This window comes from Pyxicephalus adspersus, chromosome Z (assembly GCF_032062135.1).
Source record: "Pyxicephalus adspersus chromosome Z, UCB_Pads_2.0, whole genome shotgun sequence".
NCBI classification, from domain to species: domain Eukaryota; kingdom Metazoa; phylum Chordata; class Amphibia; order Anura; family Pyxicephalidae; genus Pyxicephalus; species Pyxicephalus adspersus.
In genome coordinates this window covers 89,762,999-89,769,087 of record NC_092871.1, presented here as the reverse complement: position 1 = coordinate 89,769,087, position 6,089 = coordinate 89,762,999, and positions in this window count along the sequence as shown.

The window sequence follows — 6,089 nt, the reverse complement described above, 5'->3', positions numbered from 1 at the left end:
TAATGATGGTTTAGTTGTCTATATAGATAAGATCATAACCACTGCTGTAACAGGGCATTCTTTCCATTGGCCACTGATTAAGAGGCTTTTACCTCATTGACCTCTAATAGGTTGGTATTAGCGGGGGGCCCCTGAGACCTGAACATTTTTTTAAGGTTTCATTAATGGTAAAGATAAATAGATACAAAAGTAACCACAAAAAACAGAATCAGTTCATCCACAATGTATACCAAACAGGAGTCACCATCACAAGGGAGGATGTGATTTTAGGCATTGGGGCTATGCCAGTGCAGGCCATTTAAAGCAGTTAGCTTCTCTATGGCCATTGCTGTCCTTATGACAATAAAAGATAATGGGATGAAAGATGTCAAAGCTACTACCATTCCAAGGTTTCCATTCTACCCCAATCATTCTTTGATTTAAGGGTTATTATACCAGTATCAACTTCAGGCGTGCAAGAGGATTGCAAGTGGTTGATATGAAGTCAGAATTATGCATTTATAGTAGTTGCATTACATTTAAAGTGGAACTAAAGCTTTAGAATGAAAAATTAGAAGGAATGTATTGCAAAATAAGACCCAGTTCTTTAAAATGAGCCATACATGTGTAACTCAAGGAACATTTCTGGCATGCTTTGAGATGAAACTCCCACAACACATATAGAAAGGTTACTTAATCAAAGGCTAGCCAAATAATATGGCCAGAGATACTAAACCCAAAAGAAGACCTGGCTCACCATTCCAATTCACAAAGGTGTTCAGTAGGATGAGGTCCGGACTCTGTGTAGGACACTGGAGTTCCTCCTCACCAAACTGGTGACCCCATGTCTTTATGGAGCTGGCTTTATACCCCGGGGTACAGTCATGGGGGAACAGAAAAGGGTCTTCACCAAACTGTGACCACAAGGCTGGAAGAGCACAATTGTCTGCAATGTCTTTGTATGATGGAGGATTAGCAGGACCCCTCACTGGGGACACCTGAACTCAGTCTCCTTGTGGGAGATCCAACTACTCTTGGCCATAAAGGTAGATCTGATAGTGGCAACCATGTGTAACTTTTGTTAGTAATTTATTATGTAATTTGGCATATGTAGAAAATATAAAATAGAATGTATTATGTATACCTGTATGTATTTATTTCATGGAATATGTCACCCTCAAACAGTAAGCAGTGCATAGCCTGACCACTCCACCAAGTGATGTGACTCACAGTGTTGGAATGGAAATAGTGACAACGGCTCAAGAAGCATACGCCCTCAAGTCATGTTGAGATTTGTTGTGTGACACCTAGCCAAGCAAGATTGCTAAGTTTATCACCACAAGAAGTATATATATATATATATATATATATATATATATCCTCAAAAACCCAAAGAAAACTGGTCCGTGTTCTAATGTTCCAGGTGCAGGAACAAATCACTCTCTCCCAGCATTCTGAGAAGGAGTTCTCTCTGTGGAAGCAGTGGTCTCTTTAAAAAAAACCTTTGTGTATTGGACCCCTGCAGAGAGGTCCCTGCAGCCTGTTCTGCAATCCTAAAACACTTCAGATACTAATCAGAGGTTCATGCCACAACATGCATCCCAGTGCATGCTACAAGCAAAATGTGTTCTTGGTGTATTTGTGTATGTTTTGTCAAAAAAAATACTTTCTTTTGTTGTTACATGCAGCATGCAGTGCATCACAATGCATTGCAATAAAATCCAACCTACCTGACTTTTGTTTCAGAGCACAGACCTAATAGAAAACAAGACTTTTTGTTTATAGATTGACCAACACAGCCCAAGGCATATGGTGGGAACAACGCTGCTTGTCTAAGCAGTATAGGGAGTGTTGTCACCCTAGAATAGAAGATCTTTAAAGACTGGAGAGGTACCTGCAATGTATTCCATAACTATTCAGCAGCATCAAGAATCAGTGCATAGCAGGATGAGGGTTAAAAGCAATACCAAGTTTTATTTGTTTTTTAACAATCAATAAAAACTGAACATTTACAAGTAGGAGGGAAAGAGCATACTTTATGGAGAGGTTACCTTTCCTATAAGGCTGCTGTAATATGAATTTCTCTTCAATGCCATCCTTTCATAGCGATGACAACGTCTTACTGCTTTGAGTTAAACATTACTTACAAGCCTTTGTGCCAATAAAAGATATTATAGTCGTGGCGCTGGCCTCTTCTTTCATGTCTCTTCTCATTTGACCCCATAAAACTGGTTAAACATCACCCAAGCTGGTGTTTTCCATAAGCTTTGCTTTATTGGATTCTCAACATGATGAATTGTACTATATACTGTAGGTGGGTGAAAACAGTTCCAAGACAAGGTCCTCCAGCACCAAAAGTGAAGAAGCTGGTTTGCTCTTATCCTGAAAAATAAATTCTTCCTAATCTTACTTTTAATTTGGATACTCTGTTAATACATTTTAATATTTATTTTCAATATCAATGAGGTTGCTGAGTGGTTAAGGCTTTAAACTGCTAAATATAAATATCTGGTATTTTTGATGCAATTTTTTTTAGTTGGCTGGAGCTCTGACAACAGACTTCTTTCCATATGCAGAGCTTAAACCTATTGTGGTTCAATTGCAACAACTGCATATGCATGTGATGTCTACATTTATTCTACTTCTTGGTCCATGGACAGTGTTGGGTTCCTGGGACAAATACCTTCCATTTTTTACCCCATCATTGTCCTGTTTTGAATACTTTGATAGCACTATGTATATCCCCTGTTTGCAGCACTAGTATTCCTCATTTACTCATTAGGTTCCTCTGCAAATTTTGAGTTCCTACTGTGTCATGGTCTAATTTCAGCTTTAGCAGTTTGATACACTAAGTCCTATAAATGGCTGGTAGATTCCAATTGGGTTGCTTTCTTGCTTGCCAGACCCAGTGGATATGGCTTGGTCGGTGAGGGAATGGCGCCATGAAAACAAGAGAGTGATTTACCACCACACACAGTTTCAATAGTGCATCATAGATGTTAGATTAGTGTTTCCTAACCCCCTTCAGGGAACCCCTTCTATAATTACTAAATCCACAGCTCTCACTATATATGTGTGGTGGTCAGTGGGAAGAATTTCTCTCAATGGGAAGAATATGACCCCAGTAATTGATCTGAGAGGTGCACATTGCTCGTTGCTTAAGGAAATCTCTTGCACGCTCTGGAGAAACCATGGATGAGAATAACTACAGGGTCCTACTCCCAAGTTCTTGACCATTAGACCCAAATGGTAATGATAAATGCCATGAACTTAAAAATAAACCTGAAGCCCAACAAATCCCAAAACAGAACAAATTCTAATAGCAATCATGACGATTCGTAAATCCAAATAGTGTACAGTTTCATGGGCAAAATGTCCTCACACAATGCCTTACAGCTCTTTCTTTCTGATGTGACACCAAAACCAGGAACAACCATGACAGAATATATTTCTGGACATTCTTGTACTATGGCAACAACCATGTGTCTACATGAGATAATGGGAATTGTGGTCACAAGCAGAAAGGTTAACTACTGTGGGACTTCAATCTTTTCCACAAGTAAAAAACCTTTATGGATGGATCCAGTTTTTCAAATGTAATATATGTCTTCTCAGCTAATATTACCTCTGCTTTATATATCAAGATAATTTTTGTCATCCTATTCTAAACTAAGGATAAGAGTTATTGTAATAAATATCCTACATATATCATATGATAAAAAGATTTCTCCTCACCACTTAATGTAGTGTCATGTCATTGAGCTCACCATACAGAAACTGAAGCAATTTCTTTATGGAGCTGGTTTACTTACTCTTATTGCTTACCATTCCTAAATTGTTAAGCAGAACTGAGGTCAAGGCTCTCATGCTTCTCCACACCAAACTGGTGCCCCCATGTCTTTATGGGGCTGGCTTTGTACCCCGGGGCACAGTCATGGGGGAACAGAAAAGGGTCTTCACCAAACTGTGACCACAAGGCTGGAGGAGCCCAATTGTCTACAATGACTTTGTATGATGGAGAATTACCAGGACCCCTCACTGGGGACACCTGAACCACATCATTTGAAGGTTACTTCACATATTTATGGCCTACAGATAGGTTTGATGGCCAGTTGCCCACAAAACCTTTGGTCATACACCATTTACTAGTTTCCAACACTTCCAAAGCTTTAGAAAAGCAACAAAATGAGTAGCTACAACAATAACCAGGATTAGGATTATCAGATTAGGGATTAAATGTTTTTTTGTAACAATGTGCAACTGCAGTGCTTTCTCAAGTGTGATATCTACTTCTCCCTAGAACTTCTCTCTTTGCTTCCAATGTAATCCTTCACAGTACCATCTCAGATGTCTGCAACTGCTAGTTTATTACATGACTTTACTTGTTGTTTCAATTGAGTTATGGTTTCATGTGTGATGGATGTTTCTGTAAGATTCATTTATGCTGAAAACTAACAGTCGGTGAGTGGAGTTGGCACAGGAGTTTTTGTTTCTACCATAGCAAAGATTTAGGCTGATGATTCTGGCAGTAGATTTTACAGACCCGTTGGAACCGACTGAAGTTAAATGTCCATGGTCATCCTAGGTGCTGTAGGAACATAACTAAGTCTATAGCACCCAACATTTAGAAATCCAGATTGTTTGGCATTGAATGGCAGCTGGTGCCACTCCACTCAAATAAAATTACTGCAGGGGACACAGTCAGAGAGGACATGTTTTAATATAACCGGAGGGTCATTTTAATAAAACCAAAAACATAGACCTGAGTTGACTGGTTTCAGTCAAAGTCAATGTGTCATAGTATATAATATACATACAAACTGATAAGTCATCTTGAGAATGCAATTGGTCCCTAAATTCAATACCACCAAGGTGAAAGTGGCAGCAACGTGAGAGAAAGTATTTTGAGGAATGCAAAATGAAAAAAGGTTATGATAATATTTTTTGCTGCTTCATGTTTGTGTGCGTGGGATCCAGTATGGAACGGAGTGTGGGAGAATGGAGTGAATGGTGATTAGCACACACCGGCCTGTCAGTATTGGCTCACTTTGAGTGCTGCTCTTACTGTGCAAACAGTCTAATGGCTGTTACATAATGTGTAAATATCTCACATTTTATCAGCTGTTAATCTGAAAGCTAGAAATAATTACAGAGGTGACGGAGGGCACCCAACTTCTCACGCATCGTAGCAGGTTACTTACACCAAGCTTGCTAGGACAAAGATGAACAGAAATGTATTGATAGTTTAATACAACATCTGAATTGTATGTAGAATTAAATAATATCTGAAAACAAGGTCAGATGGGACGAAGACACAAATTACCTGTTTCCAAAAATTTGCTTCCTCATTGGTCAGACCATCAATCACTTTAAACTCCATAGTGAAAATATTTACCTGTTCTGGAAGTCCCAAGAATACTTTTTGCTTGTATTGAAATTCTATACAGATTCATCTGTGCAAAGTTAATTGTAAAATGCTCTGTTACCCATGGGTATAACAGCACCAGCCCCAGGGCAGTTGCACGATATACCATATCACATATATATTACCTATAGCCATGGCATGTTTGCTATGGCTATGAGTAAACCTCCATTTGAAAATAGATTTTTTAAGGTCTCAGTATAGGAGTACAGATGGGGTGCAGGTTCCTGGGAATACAGGTTAGGGCGAAGGTTTGGCAAAGTAAAGATGGCGGTTGTAGAGAAAGGTGATGGGAGTATAGGTTTGGGGTGGAGGATCTTGGTGGTACAGGTTAGGGGTATGGTTCTACAATGTAAAGATGGCAGGTGTAAAAAAAAGCTCATGAGAGTTTAAGTATAGGGTGAAGGTTTTTGGGAGTACAAGTTAGAGATCAGGATATGGCAGTTATAGAGAAAAGTAATGAAAGTATAAATGGAGTGAAGGTACTTTGGGGTACAGGTTGGTGGAATGGCTCAGCAAAGTAAATATTGTGGTTGTAAAGAAAGGTAATGGGAGTTGGGAGTATAGATGGGTTGGAGGATCTTGGTAGTACAGGTTGGGGGTAAGGTCCAGCAAAGTAAAGATAGCTGTTGTAGACAAAGGTAATTGCATTATAGGTATGGAGTGGGGGTTCTTTTGAGTAAAGGTT